This window comes from Pipistrellus kuhlii, unplaced genomic scaffold (genome assembly GCF_014108245.1).
Source record: "Pipistrellus kuhlii isolate mPipKuh1 unplaced genomic scaffold, mPipKuh1.p scaffold_m20_p_3, whole genome shotgun sequence".
NCBI classification, from domain to species: domain Eukaryota; kingdom Metazoa; phylum Chordata; class Mammalia; order Chiroptera; family Vespertilionidae; genus Pipistrellus; species Pipistrellus kuhlii.
In genome coordinates, this window is record NW_023425529.1 from 156,436,638 (window position 1) to 156,464,203 (window position 27,566).

The 27,566-nt window shown below is 36.8% G+C and overlaps 1 long non-coding RNA gene across 2 annotated transcripts; it reads left to right on the forward strand.

Moving 5' to 3' along the window:
• LOC118730339 lies at positions 1 to 27,566 on the forward strand. 2 transcript variants are annotated; one of them, XR_004991439.1, is made up of 5 exons: positions 1 to 12; positions 16,344 to 16,352; positions 18,484 to 18,488; positions 22,511 to 22,518; positions 27,444 to 27,566. It is a non-coding gene; the product is annotated as an uncharacterized LOC118730339 (long non-coding RNA). The 2 variants fall into 2 exon arrangements; XR_004991438.1 differs by lacking the exon at positions 1 to 12 and adding an exon at positions 2,233 to 2,243 and having other exon boundaries at positions 16,342 to 16,352.

Below are 27,566 nucleotides of genomic sequence, written 5' to 3' on the forward strand. Positions count from 1 at the left end.
ATCTGTTCATGGGTAATGCATGTATGCATATAAGTTCTTTGGTTAATATCTTCCCTCCCCCACTCTAGCTTTTGAAATGTATTCATGAGCCATTACAAGGGAGGACATGGTTTTCTAACCTCCTACATTATCACCTGTTTTTGGCGTATCTTCATAAGCTTAGAATTAAAGATAGATACAAAGTAGAGAGAAAGAAAGAGAGAGAGAGAGAGAGAGAGAGAGAGAGAGAGAGAGAGAGAGAATTGTTCTGAGACATGTCATTAAGAAGTTTTGCATGTGACTAATCCTTACGATACCCATATTGGGAAGGTATTATTAATATCCCCTATTTAAAAATAAAGAAACTGAGACACAGGAATCTATTAATTGGCCTAATATCACACAAGGATAAAGTGGTAGAACCACTTCTAAGCCTGGACTACCTTATTTATTTTTATCACATAGCAGGATGCCTGGCTTAAGTGTTCAATGAAGCATTTTGTAAATTAATTAGTTAATTAATTTCAAGGGCATACATGCCCTCTAACTATAAGCAAAACAATTGGGACTGGAGAAGAAAAGAGGCAGAGATAAGGATTGATTTCTGTCTCTTTCTCTACTTCCCTCTTTCTTTCCTTCTTCTTTGTCTGAAAAAAAAAAGTATATATTAAGCATCCACTGTGTTTCAAAAACTTTAACAGAAAGTCTATTAATATGTAGCTCCTTAAACTCCAATAAGGTTATATAAAAATGGGGACAGAAGCCAGCAATCAAATAATTAAAATGCAAACATCTCTCAGATAGATAATAATATAGAAATTTCTGTGGGCAGTGAAACTTTAGATACTACTGAACAATGAGTAGAAATTAGAAGGACAAACAAGTGGAGGAGGGAACATTTCACATTGAGAGAATAACATAAGCATGAGGGCTGAGCATGTATGATACTGAAAAACAAGTTATTCATGATGGTGGAAGTGAATGAGGAATGTGATGGAATGGTGGAAACATTATACTAGGAAGAGCTAAAGGGTCAGAGCACATCTTGAGAACTATTGCAAGTCACTAATGCTTTTAACTAAAAAAAACGTAATAAGGATCAGATTCATAAATCTCTTATAGCAAAGATATAAAGAAAAAGGTGTATGCAGGGAGTTGAAACAGAAAGATCCAGTGGACTATGATTCTGACAAATACTTAGTAGTTTTGAGCTGAGAGTAATAAACTCACCAGATCAAATAGAGCATCTTCACGGAGTATTCAGGTTTTTTCAGTCATGTGCACTTTCAAATATTGTATCTTACATGGCTAGAATCTATAATATGGAAAAAATGCATACACAAATAAATTTTAAGATAAAATATAATATTTGATTATAACCCATTATCTATTTGGACTTTTTTTTTAATTAATGAAGGATAGGAGAAAAAGTCTTAGAAGTCTTGAGAAGGGATATTGCAGTCATCAATATAAGAAGTGAAGTAGACTTAGGGAAAAACATGTATGAATGGAGAGGAATGGATGACGATGAAGATAAGAGACACTAAAAGTCAGTCCTACAGGACCTGAAGAGAGTGGTTAGATGAAAGGGAAGAGTGAGAAGAGAAAGTCCAGTGTGGCTAAAGTTCTATGGAAAACATGAGAGTTAGAAAAGAAGCAATGGATGTAGAAATACAGAGGATGAGTTCAGTTTCAAATATGCCATGCTGGCAGTGCCCACACGATGTTCAAATGAAGAGCCAGTAGATATATAAACTAGGAAGCCACCTGCATTCAGTGAGAGTTGAAGCCATTGATGTGAATGAGATTCCAAAAAAAATATGTGTAATGACAGAAGAAAACCAAGATATGTTCCCAGGAAACATGGATAGTCAAGGTATGAGCCATGGAAAATGAGATAGCAAGTGAAATGAAGGAGATTTCAGAAAGATAAGAGCAAAATCAAGGAGAAGGGTACCACAGAATAATGGTAAGAAAAAGACATTTCAAAAAAGGGAGATAAACCCTGTGAGATTCTGCCAAGAGGTCAAGAATGTCCCCCTGCTTTGACTCCCAGTGAGTGATGATGACATTATGCAGACAGGCACACTCAGTGTGTACCTGCAGACATGTGAGGACTATACAGGGAAAGGTGGGCAAGGACCCTTCTGGATCAAGTGGGAAAAAGTCTACCTGTGTTTCTTAACAGGTAGGAATGTATGCATTGCCAATAATTTCTTCTAAAAAATCATGTCAAAGCAGTCATGCAAAACACTCCAAGTCATGTACTGGCATTATTTTTCCAATTTATTTTATGTACACTTCTTTTAAAGCAAAGAAGGAATCCTCTAAGCATCGCCTTTTTTAGCACTCCTCAGGGAATGCCAATTCACTCCTGTAATTTGTGTTTAGTGTTAACTAGGAAATGCATCAAACGGAAGACTTCTTGTTTAGTCTTTGCAGACACATTTTTTTTAAGTAGAAACCATAAATAATTCTGTCCCCGTCCCCAGAATAATAAAACAGGAGAAAATTGCATTTCTAAGTTTGCCATTATCATTTAAGGCTGAATGATTTTGTGGTCACTCTCCCTAACAATTTTCTTTTGTTGTCACTAGACTCAACACCATTTAAAAGCTGTCAGGAGCGTGACCCACAATGAACTGTGGTCCTCGTTTTTCACACCATAATGTCATTGAGCTCATTGGTTACTGTCAGTGTTTGGATGGAGACCATGGTTATGTCTAGAAGCCCTGTGTTTGGTCCACTAAGTTCTATTGCCCTGAACACAGCCAGTTCAAGTTCAATAGTGGGAAAAATATCAGCCAAACCCTACCCTGTGTGGCTCAGTTGGTTGGGCATTGACCAGTATACTAAATGGTTACTGGTTCAACTCCCAGTTAGGGCACATGCCCAGGTTTCAAACTCTATCATTGGGGGGGGGGGGGGGAAGAGAAGGGTGTGCAGAAGGAAGCTGATCAATGTATTGCTCTCACATTGATGTTTCTCCCTCACCTTTCCTCCCCCCCCCTCTCTCTCTCTCTCTCTCTCTCTCTCTCTCTCTCTCTCTCTCTGTCTCTGTCTCTTCTCTAAAAATCAATAAAAAAACATTGTATAAAGAAATACCAACCAGGAAATAAAAATTATATTTATTATTCTCACACAGAAATCCCCCCAACACTTCTTAGTTATCATTATTGCTGCAATATAATGGTCCTTCCACAAATAGGAGTAGCACAAGTAACAATGGAGGCATGTCTCATTGTGTGCACTTGGACTTGGGAAAACCTTGCAGAGCTCATTATACTTCATGGTGATGGGAATGCAGCTCCTTCTCATTGGTATTTTACCCCAGAGGGAAGAGTTCACCTAAGTTTTTTCCAACATCCTCCTCTAATAATTTTCAGGGCAGTGTTTTCTTAAGTTTATCTTTATTGTTTAAAGTATTACAGATGACCCATCTGTTTGTTTGTTTGTTTGTTTGTTTGTTTTTCCCATTGACCTCTTCCACCCCATATTTCAGGACAGCATGAAAGTTAACTGAAATACAATAATTATTTCTCCTAACTAACAAAAGCTCTCTTTTTTTTCCCTCTCTCATTTAGAAGAAACACTGCAAATTGTTAATGTTGAGAGATATTGTGAGTTCTATCCATCAGCATAACTCTTCCATGTTTTCTTAGTAACTCACTGAAAACTTTCGGTCCTATCTGGTTTGTTGTACCCTCCAAAGCTTGTATGTCACAAGTTTGCTTCACCATCTCCATCATTTCTCTCAGACGCACGCACACACACATACTCATACACACACACACACACACACACACGGGTACAGATGCTTGCCCAGTTCTCATGCATCAGCTAGAAAGCAGAATTCTTTTGTTTGTGCATTTGCTTTGTACAACCACAGAAGCATGACTCACAAGTGATTATTGGGGATCGCTGTCTCTACTGGGTTGTAGAAGTTGTAGGGTACTTAGTAACTGGGCTCTATTCTTGGCTTTGTAAAATAGGTGTGATCTCATTTTCTATGTCTGGAGGCTTTTGCCATGCAATGACTATTACATGGTTAAGAGGATTGATATGGCATGCACGGTAGTTGAGTGATTAGGTCTCAGAAGGGGATTTTGCATGTGTCTTGTTTTCCTGTTCTATCATGCATTGTGGACTTGTGTGATATATTTTTAAGTAACTCTGACACATCTTTGGGGATCTTCTGTAGCTTGTCTCCATGCTCTTTGAGACCCTTTATTAATCTTACACAGACAGCCTTGTTCTTTACAGCTCGTTTTTCATCTGGAAATGTCCTTTATTTCCTATTTTCCATGGTCTTCTCATGTAGCAAGCACTTAGGTGTCTATACATTTCTCTTCTTCCTTTTAATTTAAAAAGGCACCTGAATTTCTTTGTTGAGTATAATGTCAAGTTCTAAAAAAATGTCAGGCATAGATGTTAAACTCTAGGGAGTTTAAACTCACTTTCTTGTATTTCATTCACCTATACTTGTAAAGTGAACTTCATTTTCTTTTAAAAGATGATTGTCTTATTTCAATGTTTTAAATGAGATACCCCAGGCTGATATTGTCTTTCTTGCATGGTTTGATATTGATTTTTTTTTCACTGAATGCATTTTTTTTCTGAACTAGTTTTGAATTACTTGGTGCACTGTTTTCTTATCAGCATAAAAAGCTATCTGGATTAAATGTGCTAAGACTGAGCTGCCAGTGTTTGCTTTAAATCCACCTTTATACTCACAACTCGGTGTGAAATACTTACATACAAATATTCTTTACTAGAATACCAATTACTAATGCATCTCTCAACCCCACTCCAGGGTTGGTTTAATGTATATATTAAACCAACACACACACACACACACACACACACACACACACACACACACACACAAAGGGATTTTTAAGACCCTCTAGAGCGATTGAAAATGCCAACTCTCAAATTATAATAATCTCTGCATTTTTATATTGGTTTGCTAGGAAAATCTCTTTTGGGTAATGCTTTTGGCAGAACAATGACACAATAATTTGTAAAAAAAATAAAATGCCAGGTAAGAGCAGGGAGAATGCCTGTTTAACAAATATAACAGGACATGGGGAAATTCCTTAAAACCAAAAATCTAAATAAATGTTACACTAATGTGTTGGAGGAAATTTGGGGAGTATAGCCTTACAAAATATTTTTACTTCAAAAAGCAGCTTTTAAGTTTAAACAGCTCAGGGATTAACAAAATCTGGAATGAGTTGTGACTCTATCCATGTAGTTTTATACTAGGAGTTCTCTAAAGCAAAGAGGGCGTTTTGGGCCTGCAAAATGGGTTGTGAGTAGATATAACTAGATCTCAAGGTAACTGAGTTCATACATTTCAGTGCTTTTGTCTAGTTGGGATGAAATTTTTGTTTACCCTACAGCTTTCAGTTTTTAATGTTTAGGTAAAATAATGGGAAAATACTAATTATTTAAATATGATTTTCTCTGCATTTAGAACTTGTAGTTCCAAGCTCAGGGCAATTCTGCAGCCTACTTAGGGGACATTTGGCAAATGTCTGGAGATGCTTTTGGTTGTCAGAATTAGGAGGAGAGTACTACTGAGATCTAGTGGGTAGAGACCAGAGATGCTGCTAAACATCCTACAATACGCAGCACTCCCTTCCCACACAAAAAATTATACAGGTCAAAATGTCAGTAATGTCAAGGCTTAGAAACCCTTGTTTGGTCCAATAGAACACACAATTATGTCATTTTAAAGCTCATAATAAAAAAGATGAAAGCATAGTTAATAATAAAAATATACTCTGCAGTTTCAGGTTCTGCTCATAAACACAGTTTTCTCTTTCTATAGCTCTTCAGCTTATACTTTCAATTAATTCAAGAAAGAACATAGCATTTTGTGTGATCATAGATATTTTACAACATTCATCAATCAAGCTTAAAGCAAAACCTGTTTTTGAGGTAAGTTTTATTTCTTTATTGACTTTAAATGACTTCTGTATTCATTATAATAAAAAACCTAATAATGTATATAATTGTTGATTCTTTCTAAAGAATAATTACAAATTAATTATTCATTCTCAGGTCCTACCACATGGCAGAAACAAAAATAGGTGCTTAATTTTCCCATCTGCAGCCCTGTAATTTTTAGAAAATACAAAAGGAATAAGTTTATGTTTCTAATGGGAACCTTGGAAATAAGGCCAAAAGCATTGAAAAAGTGGATTCCAAATTACCCAGTTTTCATACTTGAGAGCATTTTCTTATCTCGGTAATCAGTAATGACCATACATCTTTGCATGGTGATGAAAATGTCTATTATCTCTTTACTTGTTAAAAACTCTAAATTGGTTACTTGCTAACTGGTTGTCATGTCTTCAGCTATTGAATGGACAAAACAATGTGGGTATTGAAATTTCTGAATTACACTGTATCCGGTTTCAGAAAGGCTAACATTGCATGTTATGAAAGCGTATTGTCTTGGTCCAATCAGTCACAATATGATGCCTTCATACAGTGACTCCTCAAAAAGCTTGGGGCCATATAGACTTGGTCTTGGCATAAGGTCCTTCCACAGCAGGTATGGGTTGCTCAGGAAATCCCTACTGGAACAGAGAGCAGATCTCAGAGAATATACAAGTGTGCAAGATAGTGTGTGGAATTCCATCTTATTATGTTTGGAACACCATGCTTTCTCGTGGCAGTTTCTTCAGTTTTCTCTGCAGAAATTTTAGCTAGACACATCTTAAAAACCACTTCTCAGACAATGTCCTATTTAAAAATGCTTATTGTAAATGGACATCTGCTTAATCCAGGACACAGCAATGTGTTAGTACTCTCCAGAATGAATCCTGAGCACACTACAAGGGGGCAGTGGAATCCAGCGTTTCCTACTCAGGTTTCTCCCTGGATAGGCAGCCATACTTCTGGTATCTGTAGCTGAATGATTTCTTTGGTGCAAAAGAAGCACAAAGTACCATTAATCCTCTGTTCGGTGGTAATTCATACCATTTTATTTTCCTTTTTCTTTTCCCTTTGTGTAATAGATTTCTCTACCTCATGCTCTACATCAAATTCCTTCCTTTTTTATTAGTCAAAACCAGTTACAAAAAGACAGTTTGCAAAGTGTGCTCCCTAATAATCACTTCAGTGGCAGATACTGCTTCAAAATGACTTAAAAGGAGCACATGATGATGGCCAACATTACCTGTCCAGAGTCTCCACTCTCCATCTCTCTGTGGTCCACTCAGCATTAGCATTTGTTGAAAATTCTGGGAGCTCACCATGCTATGCTCACCTTAGGAATAAGAACTCATGATGCACCCATTGCCTCTGGTATCTGTATTCCTCACCTGACTCAGTCCCCTCTCTAGGACACAGCATTGGCCTGGGATCCCTCAGCTTTTGCTGATACTCCAGGCTGCCCAGGTGGCCTCAGTGGGCTCCTTCCTCTGTCCTCTGGACTTCCAGAGGTGGAGATAAGCTCTGTATAGTTATTTCCTCAGGCACATCGCAGTGTCTAGGAGAGAGGAAACAGTGCACCATCATTGAATTAGTAAAAGAATGACTGAATGCATAGTTGTATAACCAGTGGACATGGCACTGGGGCAATGGGAGCTTGACTTGGGGGGTGGAAGTGGCCAAGAGGGGTTGATGGGGGATAAAAGAGACATATGTAATACTTTAAACATGTTGATTTAAAAAAATAATTTTAAAACTTTGATGTAGTATGTACAAAATATACAACATTAACTTAAAAATAGGTCAGTAAAATTATTCAATATTATATTAAAACATTTATTTAAGCGTCATCTATCTAATAATGTTCTTAACATTCAAGGACAAATTTCATTTTTTTCCCAACTAGCAATGTTACACATGCTTCCACTTACTTTTAAATAATTATATAAAAGTAGTGTGTCATTTTCAACAAGTAAATACCAATTGCACATTGTATCATTTTTGGTTTGGATACTAAATTTATGGACATGCATGCATTTTAAATAGTACACTTGAATTTAACTATAATTATAACATCAAATATGTTTTAATAAACTAATCTTGTAATCCTTTTTCTGGAAAAAAAGTGTATATTTTTATAGGTTTTTTTTGTGTGTGTGTGTTTTTTGTGTGTGTGTGTGGGGGGGTGCTGTTTCTAAATTAGGGGGTAGCAGTTTTCAGGCTGCTCTTTGCAAGCTATTTTCTAAAAATAATACACTGGGGACATTTGTTCTCCTCAAATGAAAAGACAATTTAGATATAATCATGGTTACTTTTTTTTTTTCTTTTCAACACTTGTTTTTGAAAAACTGAAGACATCCTGAGATGCTATACAAGAATTTGGATGAGATGAAAGGAAATTATTGACCTGATGATCAAGCCATCTTGACACAAATTTTTAGAATTGGCATCATTTTTGTACACTTCAATGCTTTTTGTATTCAACCATCGAAAACTTTAAACCACATGTGTCAAACACAAGGCCCGCGGGCCAAATCCGTCCCGCCAGGCCTTGCAATGTGGCCCGCACCGCGCTGTCATCACTGCACTCCGCTGCGTTTCCATCACAATGACAGTTTATGACTGTTCAGTAAACCATTCGGCCCGCAATTTAGGCTGGATTTTAGATTTTGGCCCCTTCTCTGATTGAGTTCGACACCCCTACTTTAAACAGTAATATATGCATAATTAGATTATCGACTAGTACACATCAGTAGCATTTAGCTATCTGCTTGATTCATTTTAATATTCCTCTGGTTGCAACCACACACCACTCTGAGAGCAGAGGCTCTAAATAGTCCACTTTGTTTATTAATTAATTATTTTTAAAATTTTGATTGTTAAAAGTATTATATAGGTCCTCCTTTTTCCCATATAAACCTCTTTCAGACTGCTCCGGCCCTCCCTTCCCACCACTCCCTTCCCCTATCCTCAGGCCCTCATCAGCCCATTGTCTGTGTCCACAGATTATGCATATATGTATACAAGCCCACTTTATTTTTATTATTTTTTTATTGAATATATTTTTATTGATTTCAGAGGGGAAGGGAGAGGGAGAGAGAGAGATAGAAACATCAATGATGAGAGAAAATCATTGATTGACTGCCTCTTGCATGCCCACTACTAGGGACTGAGCCCACAACCCAGGCATGTGCCCTTGGCCTTAAATGAACCCTGACCCTTCAGTCTGTAGGCAGAAGCTCTATCCACTGAGCCAAGCTGGCTAGGGCCAAGCCCACTTTAAAAGAAAATCAATCAATCAATCAATCAATAAGATAAGTAACTAAATAATAAAAACTCAAAACAATTACTTTATTCACTTTCTTACAAAGAGAACATTGGGACTATTAGTATTACTATATTTGCTAAGGAGAATCCCTGTGAGTTTGTGACTTACCAGTTGGGAAGAACTTTGAAATTATCCTTTCTCTCTTTTTGAATCAGTATCACATTCCAGGAACCCACAGAAACTGACCACCTTTTGAAGTGGATAGGAGGAAGACAATCAATAGTCCTAATTATTTTTACAAAAGGAAGAGAAAACACATATGAGATGGGAGATTACAATGAAGAAATACAGTAATATCTTATTCTTAGAAGTTAGTTCCTTCTTGGATCCATGTTGTTTTCCAAGGGGCTGTAACCACCTCACATCCAAAGTAAAGATATAATAAAAACCTTAATGTGGAAATAATACTTCCATTCTTTGTATAGGGGCATGGGGTGGAGGAAGGCATCAGCATTATAATAATGCCCACCATACCTAAGTTTTTAGAGCTACGAGAGTTTAGGGCTACGATGCTAGGCTGTCCAGTAGAATACACATGGAAATATAATTCAACTTTGTTTTCACTGGACCTGCCATTGGGCTTGGGCTGGAAACCCACACTCTTGATGTTACTATGGCTATCTTCACTGAGAGCTCTATAGCTCTGAAACTCTATGAATATAAGTTTCCTTTGTTCTTAATCCAGACCTTCAAGATCATTCACTGGCTCCTTCCACAGATCTAAACTTTTATTTTTAATATATTTTATGGATTTCAGAAAGGAAGGGAGAGGGGAGAGAAATAGAAACATCAGTGATGAAAGAGAATCATTGATCAGCTGCCTCCTGCATGTCTCCCCACTAGAAATCAAGCCCACAGCCCAGACATGTGCCCTGACTGGGAATTGAACCATAACCTCCTGGTTCTTGGATCAATGTCCAATCACTGAGCCATGCTAGTCAGGCTGATCTAAACTTTTAATGTTTTCCATTAACATGATTTCAGTGGTTCTCCCATTGAGCCTGAATATATATCCTCCTTGCCTTGGTCCAGTCTGTTAACTCATAAGGACTTTCCTGGTAGTTAATCTTACCAGTCCAAATTCTAGAATTTTGTAGAAGTTGAAACTATATACATTTCTCAAACACCAAATTTCCAATCCTTATAACTGCTTTTAAAGGTCACCTACTAAAATAGCTTTTGCTTTATGCAATATGTGATGATTCAGATGTAGCCATTTATCAGAGTATATCCCCACCAGATTGATCTTCTAGTTAAAATGCTGCTTTCATTTTATCATTACCCTGCTCATAACACAAGTCTTTGTCTGGATTTCAAAGCCCCACTCCCAGCCCCATATAACAATTCAACAAATTTAGTTTAGTTTATTTCCCAATAATAAAGTAGAGGTAGAGTCCCAAAAATTACAGACATTAAATGGGTTTTGTTCCTTGTAAACCTTACTCTAGTATCATCTCCATATTCAGCAATATTTTTTTCTATGCCACTACATATGAGATAATCCATAGCTCCTTGCATGTAGTAGCTAATTACCACATTCTACTTTTCAGGTAAGGGCTGCATTTTTCACATGATGTTTAACTGACAAGTGTCCACAGATGTCTCTGCCTTGAAGTGGAAATACTCTTATGAGCCCAAGCCATGCTCATGGGGAATTACATGAAGGTGAAGCTGCAGGAGAGGGATGTTATTCTGTTTTTAATTTCAACTCAGCAGCCACATTTTTACTTACTTGCCAGGACACATAGCTAGTGAGCATGCCGTTTAGCCTTGGCAGTGAACCAACTCAGGCAGCCCAAACACCCCCTGGGATTCCTGTAGATAACATCAAACAGGACAAGTAGAGCAAAAAACTAGGGTGAAATGGAATGTGTCTTGGGGAGGAAAAACTGATCAGGATCAGAGGTTTTATGAAAATTTTAGATAATACAAACATTGCTGGGTTCAGGAAGTTTAATGAAATATGTACAAACTTTAAGATAGATAAGATATATATATATATTAGAGGTCTGGTGCACAAAGTTTGTGCAAGAATAGACCTTCCTTCCCCCAGTTTCCAACACTGGCTTCCCTCTGGCACCCAAGACCTGGGCTTCCCTTGCAGCCTTGGCTTCATCTGGAAGGTCATGCGGAAGGATGCCTGGTCTCATTAGCATATTGCACTTTTATTATTATAGATTTAGGGTAAGCTTAGACTGTAAAAATGCAATTTCGGTCTCTCAAGCAGGTAGGTTGTTATTAAGGCCTGGGAGGCCTAGTTTTTAAATATTAAAAAGTACATTATCTTGCCAAGTGTTAAAATAAAAATTTCAATGATGTGCTGTGGGAAAAAAATATTTTTTAATCAAAGATGAGAAGGCAATAAGGATTGTTTGATAAAAATAAAGACAGGATTAGTCAGAGTTTATAGCAAATACAGAGAGGAGTCTGGGATGGAATCATTGGGAAGGCCACACTGGGAGGCCAAAGGAGAGGTGAGTATTGTGGAACCGGCGAGGGAGAGCAATAATGGGGGCAATGCAGGAATCCCTGAGAAACCAGAGCTGTTAGGGACATCAGCCTCGCCTATGTGGTCATTTTCCATGCTCAAACAATCTTCTACAATAAAACAGCTTTAAATCCCTCATCCCCATACCTTCATATCCCATTGACATCTGCTTAAAATTCCTCTCACAAAATTTAGTCTGAGATTACCCAACAGTAAGTAATATGATGTATAGTGCCTCAGGGGTAGCATTATAGTAAAGTTCATAGTCAAATAAAATTAAGTATATCAAATGAATTATTTTTGTATGATGTAGAATACAGGGAACCTGAAAGTAAGCAAAAGATGAAAAGGAGGGAGAGAGTGGCTTCTTATCAAGAAGTTGCAATTTATTAGGAGTTGCTGATTTTTTTTTTAAATGTACCTAGCATGGTCTGCCCAGAAATATGAGGGGTTTTTTTTATCTCATCATTAAGGGCACCTACTATGTGCTGGATCTTCTACTAAAGTCCTGGACATGTACTAAAATACAGGTAGTGTACATTCCCCCAATCTAATGAGAGAGAAGCATCAACAAATAACCCTACCTATAACTGCACAATGCTATGGAGACCCATGAATAAAGCGAGTGCATACAAAGATATGTGACTTCTTCAGAGAGTAGACTATGGTTCTGTTTCCATATTTTATTTGTCCTCAAACTGGATCAACCTGGTGTCACCACCACCACTACTTCACAATCTAAAAACAGTTAATTAAGTCATCAAATAAAACACAAGTTGTTGTTTAAAAAGAAGTTTTCAACACTCATCTTTCTCAATCTTCCAAATCTATGTCAAATGAATTTTCCTATGAGTAGCCTTCATCAGTTTGCTTTAGGGTAATGAACTTTCTTCAATTTCCCCTTAGGAAGTTAAGTGTGGCGCTCCTGCACTGAGCTTAAGATTCTGCAGGCAGGCGCTGGATATGTTTCTTAGAGAAAAACTCATCACACAGTTGATGCTCAGCTGGACACAAAGACTGAAAGGAGACTTGGAACAGCTGAGTTGACAACTAGTTCAGTTTTTACTTCATTCTACCATTTGTTTGCTCAAGGCCATTCCTTGGTAATGTTCTGTTCCATTAATCATAATACAATTACTTTTTTATCATTTACTCATTTATTTTCTAGGACTATGTATACAAAGAAACACCCTTTGCATTTTATGTTTTCTTCAAAATTCTATTGAAAATCACATTAGTGACCGTCTATTTAAAAGGCATTCATGCTGCATTATCAGCAAAGACACTCTATCCTCAGGAAGTATTGCCAAATTTGACCCTTCACAAACACCCAAAAAGTTCCTCCCATTACCACCCTTTTTGTCATCATTTTCAACTAAGCAAGCAAAGTTGGAAATAATGAGCATCTTAGGAAACAATTTTTACCCAGAAACCAGATGACTTATTCAAAAATCTCATAATTTAAGGATATATATATATATATATATATATATATATGCATTATGAACTGAGGTTTTATACATCTCATTAGCTCATCAACTCAGGAGTAGCATCACCTTTTCCAGACACAGGCCTTCCATCTTTAAAGAGAGGATGAAATAAGGTTGAATAAGATTGTTCTGGGCATCTTGAAGCTTGTAAGTATTAAAAGAGAAAATCCATTTCTTTTCCCATTTCCACCAGCCCTGTTTTCCCACATCAAGCAATACTTCTTATTCCATGCATTCTTCAAAGATAAATAAGCACCAAATGCAGACCAGCAGGGGACATAAAAGGACTTTGCTAGCATACCTTGAAAGATTTTCCAGTACATACATAAATGATTCCAAAGGTGATACATATAGTTATGACCCTGTACTTCCTCAGACCTACCAAAATGCCTAGGAGATAGAAAATGTTGATTTTGTGATTGTTGAATGGACAAACACTAGTAAGAGGATTGATAGTATATTGGAGAAAGGGGAAAACAGTGGGTGTTTTCTCATATCCATAGTCTCAAAAATAAAATAAGTAAATAATAAAAAATGTTATAATAAATTATACAGAATATTATTGAGAAATGACTTTGAGAAGCAAATGGTAGAGGGAATGACTGACAACTACCAGTGTAAGCTCAGTTAGTGTAACTTATTAATTCAATTTCAGTGACACATCTTGTCTCAGTTTCATGACTTATTTTAAGGGTACTGCAATTATTGGATTTCTGTGGTCTCTAAAGTTTTTAAATCATAAAATTCTATGTGTGTGTGTTTTTTTTAACTTCTTAAATATCAGCCTGACATGGTTTTTAAATATTTTATAGGAAGCATAATGATTTTTTCAAATGAACATTTATGTAAAACCATCATTTAAAAAATAAAAGCCAATATTATTGAGGTTTGGGAAAAAGCCACCATTTAAAACGAAAGAAACAGGATACAAGATGGAAGTGGAGTAGGTAGATGTTATAATACATTCACCTCCTCCCAAGACCAAACTGGAATTATAACTCAAATATAGGACAATAAATCTGAATAACCAACAAAATAACTAGTTGAACAGAAGTCAGTACTCATCAGTAGGTGAGTGGATAAAAGTGCTATGATACATTTACACAATGGAATACTACTTAGCTTTTAAAAAAAGGAAAGAAATCTTACCTTTTTTAACAGCATTGATTGACCTGGAGAGTATTATGCTACTTTCCATGTTTCACAATGTATAGGAATGCTACTTTATCATTTTTAGAAAATTTTTACATTTTTGGATTGGATAAGGAAATATATTTTGCCTTAAAGAAGGTAGAACAACCTCCACAGAGTTAAAAATAATAATAATAATAATAAGTGTTTAGTTTTTGTTGTAAAATTGTTGCTAAATTAAATTTAGCATGTTGAGATTTTTTTATGATGCTTAAATATTTTTCTTGACCCACATAATAATTTATAATTCCAAAAATATGTATATATACATTATTATGAAATAATGTAGGAATAAAACTTACAATATTCTGTTAAATTTTAATCTGCCTCAGATGGTTTCAATTGCACATTCTTAAAAACCCAGATAACTTTAGGAGGTAAATAATTACCTTTCTTCTTGTGCATGAGTGAAATGATTAAGATAATCATAATATATTAAGAATAAATCTTTATTGACCTAACCAGATATATATCTTTAACATTTTAGATCATATTAGCTCTAATTTCCTGAATGACCATACTTGAGGAAGAGTGAAAAAAATGTTTTGTTTTAAATAGTGCATTGTGGTAAATCAGGAATATTTTCAAAACTGGCCTCCCAATTGCAAATTTGGATAATGTGGATGAGCAATGCAATCATACTGAGCTATTCAATTCTTCCACTTAATGAAGAATTTTATACCAACAGAATGTGATTAATCATTTACAAATTTTATAATTATAAAATTATTCATTTGAGACTGGGAGTAAGAATTTTGATAGAGCAATGCACAGTGTAGTGGATGGAAATAATGGAAGGAAACATTGATAAAGTTAATAAACAACTAGGCATATGCAGTCATAATTCTGAGCCATTGTTTATATATCTGTGAGCTCATTTTAGAGTTAATTTTTTCCAGGAGTCTAAGCTTATGATTCATATTACTTAAATAATCCTAAAATAGGTGAATTCTTGTGGTTGATATAAAAACATAAGAACATAAATTAAATCTAGGAACAAGATCTAAATAGCCATTGCTATAATTGATCCCAATTAATGTCATGTCACCTTCAAATCAGTCATGACATTAAAATTGAAAAAGACTTATTGAGAAATAAAAAGCATTATCTCTTAAACTGCAGGGAAATAGGTAAACTAATATAAAAAGAAGCAAAGCTGATAGTGAACACTGAGGGGAATTCCTAATTAGACTCTCATTATGCCAATCTAATTATTTGTTTACAAGGGCAATATATCCTTCCTCTCTGTAGCCCCAGTATCTATCCCAATACTTGACACAGAACATTTTCATTGAGGCATCTAGAAGAATGAATATGTGAATGGGTGACTTGAGATATTAATTACTCCACAACCAGAGCTATAAATGTATGGACCAGTGGGGGAGAAGCGGCCAGTGTGTGTGCCTGGGAGGGGGAGGTAGTAGAACAGCAGAGGTAAAGAAAAATCTTAGAAAATAACTACCACATTTTGGGAAAGGGATAAGGAATGAAACCTAGTGAAGGAGAAAAGAAGTTTCAGGAAGTACTATCTATAAGGAGTATCAAATGTGAACTAAGACAGTGAGAACTAAGGAAAGTTTCAGGAACTCTCAATAGCAGATTCAGGAGAGTCTTGGGAACAGGCATATGTTGTCAGAGGGTGGTGAGGTTCCAGAAGCAGTGCTTGGAGAGGAGGACTGCAGAGCAGGCCTGATGGGGTGTGGCAGGGGGAAGAGACACTCAATGGGGCTTTGTAAACACCCTTTTTTTTTTTTTCCCAGAAAGCACTTTGCATGCCAAGAACTGTCCTTTCACATTATGGGTAAAGGAAATCCATGCTGCTTCTTAGTCTGAGGGAAATGAGTCACTGGGGAGAATCACAGCAAAAAGAAGAAAGAGCCCTTTTTTTAAAAAATTAAAATTGGGGTAATAAGAGAGAGAGTGCAAATAAGTTTAATCAACGTTATAATATGTTTAAAGCTGTAAAGTTGTCTGCATTTGTTTGCCATTAGAAGAAAGAATCAACACCATAAGAATAAAACAGAACAAAAGCACATAAAGGTAAAATATCCAAATTCGAACCAAGGCCTTTTTCACACAGAATCAATTTCAAAGAAAGAATTTGTCAACCGAATGTATTTCAAAAATTAAATCAATTCTTGAGTTCCTTGAAGAACATTAAAAGAGATCCAATTCACAGGCCATTCTTCAAAACGATTTTCCTCTCAACTCAGTTCTTAGGCATCTTTAAGCTGCACGAGAGTTTTACTCACTGACCCCTAACTCTCCAGGGACTCATCTTCAACCCTGCCCTCTCCCAAGGACCTTTCCCTCACTTCTTCTCCCTTCCACACAAAGGGCCTCTAGACCTCCCTCTTTCTTCTCACAAGTCTGCTTCAAGAAAGTCAGGCATATCTTGGAAAACATTTATCCTTGGCATATGAAAGAAAGGGCGAGTCAAAGTGATTTTAAAAAATTCCTGCACATGAAAGAGGGGATAGCATCATAATACAGCTAGCACTTCCACTCAACTATCAGTTACTTCTCCATTTGGGAAATATTGCCAAATGAACAAGGACTTTGAGCTCCCCACAACTCTTTCATCTAGTTTAAATAGCCCTTAGAAACAATACACCCATTTAATTTCCTCTATTTGTATACATTCCTTAGCTACTGTCCATTTTAGCCAAAATATGTGTTTAAAGGGGGAAAGAGAACAAATAAACATGATAAATGGAAAAGGAACACATGACTAATGAGAATGTAAAAAATATTAGATAATTCCATTCCCTTGGATATGGTGTACAAGTATATGCCTGTGTATGAATGTGTGTGTGTGTGTGTGTGTGTGTGTGTGTGTATGGTAAGTGAATACCCTGTTTTTTTTTTCACTTGGATTAGGGAAATATAAACCTTCCTTTAAGTCACTAAATTAGCTCTAAATGACCATATGTCCTTTTAACCTGAAAGTTTGATCTTAATGAAAAACAGAAATTTCACATGAATAAATCCATTACACAATTTTAATTAACCTCATAAAGACACAAAATGACCCAACAAAAAGATATTTTTAATGAAAGCTAAACTGATATTTTAAGCTAAATTGAAGAATTTAGAATGTTTTGAATCACATATAATGCCTATTTTGCAGGATTAAAACCAAAAGATGATTTACCTCAGAGTAGTAGTAAATTATAGCATTAACAAAAGTGCATCCTCCCCCTCCAAACATCAGAGACGTAAACTTTAGATGGAGCCATTTAGAGTCACCACAGTCAAATAGATAAAAGACATTTTGCACAATAAAATTGCATTTGTTTCATACTAAATTACAGTATTTTATGTTACATGAGCTTAAGACATTGCATATAAGAAAAGACTGTACAGGAAGAATATGGCTCATAGTGTTTGGGACCCGGTTTTGTAAAGGTAACTTGCCAACTACAGACAAATCTATTGATATGAAAGTACTGGTATATACAGTATTGTCTTTCATATACATATTTCCTGAGAAATATGAATATACAGTTCTCAACATCCAGCATAAATGGTCTTAATATATAATTTCTCTGCTCTGCACGGCTTAAGTGAAATGATTCTCAGATAATGTGAGGTCCAAAATAAATATAAAAATTAAGGGTCTCAAAAAAAAAAAAAAAAAAAAAAAAATTAAGGGTCTCTACTGGCCTAAAATGTAAAAAGGATGGTTTTCATACAAATATCGATGAAAGCAAAGTTAATTTTTGAGGGTCCCTTTATTTACTAACCTCCTTGTTTTTGTTAACTCCCCATCTTCCTCAACATCTACTATTCCATCACTCACAGGTGTCATTGTTTTTATTTTACACAGGGCATCTCTCCCTGGGTCTCTCCGAGAAAAGATGATCCTCTGACTACACCCTATATTTCTCAGCCTTTCTCACTCATTCTTGTCCATCCAAATTTGCCATTTGCCAGGCTTTACTTTAGCTTATTCAAAATGTACTTCTAAGAATAACTTGGAGCATGATACTCAGATGGTTCTGGTCTAGCTAGGAACCATATAATAGAATAAAACAGGATAGTTATATGTGCCATAGAAGATGATGTAGCCAAGTGTGAGTATATTAAGTGAGAAGACTTTGATTGCACTTGGACTATTAGAAGCCCTTGGAATTTTTTACAAAGATTTGAAAATCAGGAATTTCGCTTGCTGACTCAAATGCCACTGGGCAATTGAATAGCAGCTAGGAATCTTAGATGCAAGTAAGTGGAATGAAACTCAACTAAAGTGGATGAGCATCCCTTCTACCCAAAAGGTGGAGGTGGTCTCAGTTAGTCCTGGACCCATGGACACAAACAGCTCCTCCGTCATGCCTCCAATTCCCACTCTCTCTTCATATCCAGGTTCTTCATTCTTGCAGCTCTCTGTCTCCCATTTTGCTTATATCAACCTCAGTGAAAGAATCTAATTGGCTAATTGGGGGCACATAATTCATCTGAAACCTAATAAGAGCACAGTGCAATGTTGTAATTGGCCCAAGCACAGCAGCATGTCCCTTCCTGCAGTCCAAGTTAATATTCTAGAGTAGGGGTGTCGAACTCAATCAGAGAAGGGGCCAAAATCTAAAATCCAGCCTAAATCGCGGGCCGAATGGTTTACTGAACAGTCATAAACTGTCATTGTGATGGAAACGCAGCGGAGTGCAGTGATGACAGCGCGGTGCGGGCCACATTGCAAGGCCTGGCGGGACGGATTTGGCCCGCGGGTCTTGTGTTTGACACATGTGTTCTAGAGAAACAGGTGGATAACCTGTTGTGCAACAGACAAGAAGCGAAACCAATAGCTAACACATTCCACTATTGAAGGCATTAAATAGATACATCACTGTTTTGTGCTGGGTTTGGGGTTCAGCCTGCCCTTGACAATAATAGCAAAGATGAGAGGAGGGGAAGAGCTTTCTATAATGGAGAGAGATGGACTGGAATGGGCAGATAGGGTTCTCATGGATGCCTTTGTCAGACCACCCTACTCCTGTGGAAAAGGAGTCACTGTACAGAGGTGATCTCTAACCACTATCCAACTCTAAAATTGTCTTTCTTTATGAGGCAATAATGAGAAACAAATTTGACAAGTACAAGAAGAAAAAGCAAGAGATAGAGAGATGTGCATTATGATGCATCAGACTGTGTCTTTGCTCTCTGTTTTTTTTTTTTTCCTTGCTGTCCATTTCTCTTTTTTTCACTTGTATAAAAAAAAAAAAAAAAAAAAAAAAAAAAAAAAAGCTCTGTGAGTGCTTTGACAATCCAGGGCTTTCCATTATCATTTCATAACCATTTTGTCCAAATTTTTTATTAACATGTATCTCACTTTTCTTCTTATATTTTGTCCTACTTTTTAAAAAAGGAAATAGAAAAAAGTTGGGAAACATAAATAACATGTTTTAAATAGACAAAGCCATAGAGAAGAATTTTTCACTGCAAACTAATCCGCTGTAAACTTTAAACACTGACTTCTATTTCTGAAACATTTCCAGTTTTCATAATGGGAGGGGGCATGGAGTACCCTGGCTTAAAGGCAGAAGGCCTGAGAGTGGCCAGCTTTGTTTCTCACTGGGCACTGTAGGGACTGCCTTGAATCTCATTGTCTTCAGCCATGAAAATAGAAACAATGCCTCTTCTCTCAAAGGGGAGGAGCAAGACACAATGTATGCAAGCACTTAATAAATAACAGAGAGCCAGACAAATGTAGGATGTTACATGATGCATCTGTGGGTCAGTGGCGGTCCTTCCACAAAGTCCACCTTGAAAGAAGCACCCACTGGACCAGTTTCATCTGTCTCGAGGTGGCCTCAAAGGGAACATCCATCCTGGAACTCACCTGTCTTTAAACATTAATCTAGAAGAGATGTCGCTTTGGACACAGACTCTGCTCCTCACCATTATCAGAATTGGACACATTTGTTCATGCCATTTTTTTTTCTAATGACCTCACCAGCTCTGCTTACCTCCTTCAGAGGACAAGAGTCCTACTGCCTAGACTCTGACTGCTCCAGAATTCTCTGGTTACAGCTGCTGCCTAGGTTTCTCTCCACACAGACACTCGACACTGTTTCCTTCTTGCTGTTCTTTTGAGTAAAGGAATAAAAAACTGTGAGTGGGTGAGAAACAAAAAGAAAATAGAAATAATTAAAACAGTCCAGCCAAAACCAGTTTGGCTCAGTGGATAGAGTGTTGGCCTACGGACTGAAAGGTCCTGGGTTCGATTCTGGTCAAGGGCATGTACCTTGGTTGCGGGCACATCCCCAGTAGGGGCTGTGTAAGAAGCAGCTGATCGATGATTCTCTCTCATCAATGTTTCTAACTCTCTGTTCCTCTCTCTTCTTCTCTGTAAAAAAAAAATCAATAAAATATATATTTTTAAAAATATTCCATTATTGAGTGTTTTCTATGGGATAGGCATACGATGAGGTGCTTGATATACTTTATTTCATGTTCTCCTAATTACATGTTTTTTAGATAGGTAATAATACATACGAATAAAGTAGGACAGACATAAGGTATCTAACTTACCCAAGGTCTCACCGCTGGTGAGTGATGAAATCCAATGGGCTTGAATCTACACTCGGTGCTCCTATGACACATATTGGAGTCTCACTTCCCAACACCTAGCCCTGAACAGGAGTATGGGCCTCTCCTCAGAAGGCGTTAGGAACGCAGACATTTAGGCCTTCCCCTAGACGTACTGAATCAGAATCAGAATCTTGACATTATCCCCAAGGAATTCACAGGCAAGCTAAGATGTGAGAAGCCCTGAGTTAGATTTCAAGATAAGAGGTAAGAGTGGATAAAGTAAAGATGTAGGAAAACAAAATCCTAGTAAAACTCTTAGAAGATTTCAAGAAATATAATAAAGTCATGATATGGTACAATCAATTACACTCAACTAATACATTCTGTTCAGCTGTTGGGCTGTAGCATCAGTACTTAAAGGACTACTTAGAAACCCTGAATGAAACGATCAGAAAGAGTATACCTGCTTCCTGTAGGGAGGTATTGATCTCTGTAGAAAAGAAAACATTTTTGAAAGGTTTGATTAAAAATAAAAGTTTTTAACAGAGAGGTAAATAGATCAACAACACCCACAGGTCTTGCATTAGTTAAAGGTTTGCACTTTTTTTTTTTTTTTTTTTTTTTTTTTTTAGTAGGTTGCTGAGGAAGAATAAAATGCAGAGACTAATGGCTCTGGCAAAAGGTATTCTTGTTTATCGATTACCACCAGGACTGGATTTTGGACGCCTGTCCTGGTAGACAGTCAGACTGCCAAAAAGTAAACCTATGCATAATACATTGAGCAAAAGAGGCTATGAAATTTAAAAAGGCAATAAATTTAGAATGAGTAAAACTAAAGTGCTTCTTTGTATAGTACACTTTGTGTGTTTCCCAGAGCGAGACAGTTAGATGATCCCTGAGGTAGGAATAAGAATGAGTCCTTTCCCCACAGTGATTCATAGCCATAAACAAGTGAACAAAAAAATGGCCCGGACAACCCTGTGAATGAAAGTTTGACTCAATCCACTATGGAAGACAGGGAAACAAGTTGCCAAATCAGGTAAAACGGTTTCACAAATGTAATCCGGTCCACAACCAGAGGTTTTGGGTCCTGACCAGAAGGAAACGAAGATACATGAACTGTGATTGAAATGGACAGAGGGCTCCACTGTCTCTCTCTTGGTCCTAATCCCTCCTGTTCGAGGTGAGCCTGTGAGGGAAGCAGGTGAGGGAGGCAGGATGCACAGACAGCTGGGGACCAGCTGAACTCAAAGGGCAGCCCCGATGACCAGTAGGGGGTCGGCAGGGGACCTGGTCAATTTCCAGCAGCACTGCTTTTTTTTTTTTTTTTTTTTTTTTTTTTCCCTGACCTGGAAATAGAAGGAAACAGCTGTGCTTTTGAGCCTGGGTCCCTGTTTTAAACCCCAGGACTGGCCGTAGCTCATTTGTTCCTTAATGAAATCCAGAGTGGACACGTTTATATTGGGAGTTCTCTATAACCTCCTGTCCAACAAATAAAAGTCCGCATCAACATCTGGCCCTGCCGCGAAGCCCAATACATCATTTACAAAAATGTAGGGGATACTGTGAAGATTGATTTAGGCAGTGAGAAGCTGTTTTCAAATCTCTCTGCAGTTTAAGCTGCACCTTTCTTTAGAATAGCCCTAACATTCAAAAAGGAGGACTTGCATTACTCTGTAATGATCCCATTGTGTGTGTGTGTATGTGTGTTAGTCAGGTGGACTTCACTCTGCAGACAGAACAGTATTTACCCATAGGGTTTAATTTTGTTAAGTGTGTGCTCTACCAACACTCCTTTTTTAATTGTTTGCTATTGGTTGTGGGTGGGGTTGCTGTTTGATTTGCTTTGGGGCCCCCAGATACTGGGGCAGATAGTGCCTTCTGGTTAAACCGGGATAGTTATGTCCCTCTTTTTATTAGTTTTCTATTGTTGCCCTAACCACTTACCACAAGGTAGGGACTTAAAGCAACCGACAGCCGAAACTGGTTTGGCTCAGTGGATAGAGTGTCTCGAGTTTGATTCCGGTCAGTACCTTGGTTGTGGGCATATCCTCAATAGGGGGTATGCAAGAGGCAGCTGATCTATGATTCTCTCTCATCGATGTTTCTAACTATCCCTCTCCCTTCCTCTCTGTAAAAAATCAATAAAATATATTAAAAAAATAAAGCAACCGACATTTATTATACCGCAGATCTTTCGGTCAGATGTCCGGGTTGGCTGGTTTCTCTGCTCTGGATCTCACAAGCCCAAAGTCCAGGTGTTGGCCTGCTAGGCTCCTATTGAATGCTCTGGGGAGGAATCTCTTCCCACAGGTCCTTGAGGTTGTAAGACTGACATCTCTGGCTCCTGACTTGTAGGTGGGTCTGCTCTTAGCGCCTACAGATCTTTCCCTGGTTTTTACATGTGACTCCTAATCCGAGAGCCAACAGTAGCACCTCAGATTCTGCACATGCTTGGGATTTCTATGATTCCCCTTCAGATGCCTTCCTTTGTTTCTGGCTTGAGAGAGTTCTCTTCTTTTTAAAAATTCATACATATAAAAATCTATGCTATGGCTGTTTCTTTGTAACTAGCCTCCAAATATCAGATATAAACATAAATAAAGGAACCATTTTGGCTACCACAAAGGCTCTGACAAAGGGTATCGTTTCTTATAAAATATGATCAAATGCCCATAAAACTAGCACTTGTACCAAAAAGTAATTTTGAATTTTTTTAATTTAAAAATTTTTAATATGTTTTTTATTGATTTCAGAGAGAAAGGAAGAAGGAGAGAGAGGTAGAAATATCAATGATGAGAGAGAATCATCGATCAGCTGGCTCCTGCACACCGCCTACTGGGAATGGATCTTGCAGCCCAGGCATGTGCCCTTGACCAGAATTGAACCTCGGACCCTTTCAGTTTGCAGGCCAATGCTCTATGCACTGAGCCAAACTAGCTAGTGCTAAATTTATTTTTTTTTATTATTTATTTTATTTTTATTAGTTCTAATGGAAAAAAGGTAGATGCATTTACTTTTAAATTGATTAAAACATTTTTTAAATTAATAAAATAGTTATTTTTAAGTACTTACTGTGTGACTGATACAAGATTAGAAATTTGTTATTAATTATAGTTAAAATTGTATAAATCATTTCACATAAAATGTGTTGAGAGTCATAAACTCCATTGGTAAAAAACACATAGTAATACAACAATAAAAGAATGTGGTTTCCAAACCATCTTCAGATTAAATAAAACTCCTTCCTGAATGTATTTAATGCCTATAACTAATTCCATAAAATGGTAAGAATCAGAATAATATAAACTCTAGCTAGCTGAGAGTTAAAAATAATTTGCAGTGAAATTGGCAGGGTTTGGAACTAGAAGGGAAAAAAAGGGGGGGAAAGATTTGAAAAAGAATAGGAATGCAGCCTAGCTGGTGTGGCAAAGTGGTTGAGTGTTGACCTCTGAACCAGGAGGTCATGGTTCAATCCCCAGTAAGGGCACATGAACAGGTTGCAGGCTTGATCTCTGGTGGGTGGCATGCAGGAGGCAGCGGATTCTCTTCTATCCTTAATGATTCTATTTCTCTATCCCTCTCTCTGAAAACAAGGAGAAAAAACATATTTTAAAAAATAGGAATGCAGATCTCTAACTCAGCACCAACTCTCTTGGAAAAAGAGTATATCGAAATCAAAATGTAAAACCTCTGATCGCAATTTTAAGAAAAATATATACAGAATAAAAATAAGTTTTTCTGCAAACTTTCCAGACATGAATCAGACAGAAAATAAACGTTGGTTGAAATTAACTGTGTATTTTCTTACTAAATGAAGTTATCTGCATAATCTAGTTCAACTATTCTCTGGAGAAAAATCAGAACTCTTGGAGGTGAAAAGAACTGGCCTGGATTGGTTCTAGGTTTTCCGTTTTCCACATCAATGCTTCTTCCACAGCTCTAGGCAAGTAGAAAACAAGTTTGATTAATGGCATGACAGGCAGGGGAAAAAAAGCACTTTTATTAAAAATAAAAGAATCAGGGGTTGTCCTGAAAATTCTTCTCCCTCTCCTTTTTACTCTGTTGAAGGCTCTCCTTTTTCCATCAATGACACCAGTTTTTCAATCAATATCATTCATTAAACATTTCCTATGACTAGCTTATTCTCCACTTTTTTTTTCAATCTTTATCAAAAAACAAATAAAATCATTCTGATAACAAAATTTCAGAAGACAATGGTCAATGTATGCTGTGTATTACAAGAATATGGGAAGAGAAGAATGACTCATTGAAAACCCACTGAGTCTGATGCAACACACATTGTCCTCACAATATGCTAAAGAAATACGTTATACCTTCCAGGAATTACTTACCTTATAAAACCACAGTAATTTCTGACAGTGATAAGAGAAGGGGAATCCTTCAGGCATCTTCCCAGCTGTGTTGTTTTACTCTGGAGCAGATGTAAGTGCAGGTGAATCTTTTCTGAGTAAATGTCATAGTTCTTATAACAGGTGCTTCATTTTTAATCTCTTAATTACCTCTAAATTATCGGTATGTTTTATTTAGTAAAGTCTTCAGTTTGAGAATCATTTGCCTGTGTTTATGTTAGAAAGACATTTTACAGTTGTATATCTTGAGGGTAAATGTCTTTCATAGAACATACCATAAAGAAAAAATGATTATAAAAACATTGATGGCATGACCACATTATATATGCATTTAGTTCTACAGCTATGTGTGTATCAGATACATTTTTATGAGCATATAAAAACAAAAACACATTTTGTTAACTTGTTCAGCAAGAACCTGGAAGTGTGCCTGGCATATAGCACCAATGCTTTGTGCACCTGAAAACTAAACACAAAATAAATGACAATGTGTGCAAAATTTAGACACATAAAACAAGTGCTTTAAAATTTTGTAATAGCACTACAAATAAAATTAGAAAATAGTTACAGAAAATTATAAAGTGACCAAAAACATACTCACCATTTACCTCGATAGACAACATCAGTGCATACTTTTTAAGACCAAATAAATAGTTTGGTAGAAAAATGCATACATACACAGGGTAAGTTTTATTCACCATTCTTTTGTCTTAGTTTTATTACATAAACAGCTACTGATCACCCTTCCAAATATACAGAGAAAATAATAAGGTACAGTTCCTATTGACAATATGCCCAATTTTTAAATGGTAGATAAATACTTAAAAATTAAGAAGAAGAAGAAGAAGAAGAAGGGATTAGGGTAAAAATCAAGATATGTAGTAAGGGTTATGGAGTCAAGGACAAAATCTTGGCTATCCCTGGGTGAAGGCTTTATGGAGGACACCTTGTTTGAGTGTATGTTCCTGGATGGGTAAGAGGCCATATGGCAGAGAAAGCATTCCAGGTGAAGAAACAAAAATATGGGATTTCAAAACAGAAAATGAGTAGCACTGTGCCTTAGATACAGAGAAACTTTGGTGAGATTGGATCATGGGATGTGAGGGATGGAGTGGTAGAAGAGAATCCCTATGTAGACAGTGTGTCATTCAGGGAGGCATTGAAGGGAAGTTTAAAACACAGGAGGTATTTTTTTTTTCTCCCATAAAAGCTGTGTTAGAGTTGACATATAGCTGGTGTTGTTTCGTTACTTATGGATTTGAATTGGTATTTCTGTTAAATTCCTTGGCCTTTACCCCTATCCTTGGCTACAATATGGTTACAGGAACTTCAAACAACAAGTCCTCATGCCATTACATTCAAAAGCTAAAATAAAGAAGATGTGACTCCAGTCATAGAGGAAAAACTCTTCCAGAAGTCCCCATAAGGTTCTTCCAAATATATTTATTAGACTACAAAAGGGGAACATGTGACCAACCTCAAAGAAGTGAGATAAATGAGTCTCTTCCACACATCTTATAAAAACTGAGTTTTATAAACAAGAAGATGGTAGAGGTTGGGGGAAGCAATAAACAATGTTTGTCACATGTGGTTTGCTGGAAAAATTATGAAATACTTATTTAACATGCTAAATAGAAGGGGATTTATCAGGTAATGAATGGACAACTATTTAAAGATATGAGTAAAAAATGACCAAGACAAGATTTGTAATTTAAAGAGATTACTGTAGGCAATGTAGAATATAGACTTGCAAGGACAATAATAAAGAAAGGAAGACAATAAAATCATGATGATATTTTCTTGATGGTATTAAAGTAATTCATCTGTCCAAGAGTTTCAGGGTGTTGTTTGTTTGTTTGTTTGTTTGTTTTGGTTTTTTTAGTGCATCTGATCTCCAATCTCCTTTGCCAGTTCCAACCTTAACCCCCTCTCCATTTATGTTTTTGTTGTCACAGATTATCCAAGTTTATACTGTAAAGTTAAAAATAATAATAATAATAATAATAAAATAAAATAAAATAAAATAAAATAAAATAAAATAGAATAGTGTACCCTCATGCTCAACATACCAACTGTGGGCCACATGGAGTTGACTTTTCATTGTTTTCTCTCCGCAGGTACAATTTCTGTAGTGAAGCAACTGTGAGGGAAGATGTTCTGCTCACTCTCACTCCATGTTAGGAGCCTGCTGACATCTGACCACTAAATCTTATTACTAATAAAATCTGTTGGTGAAGCAA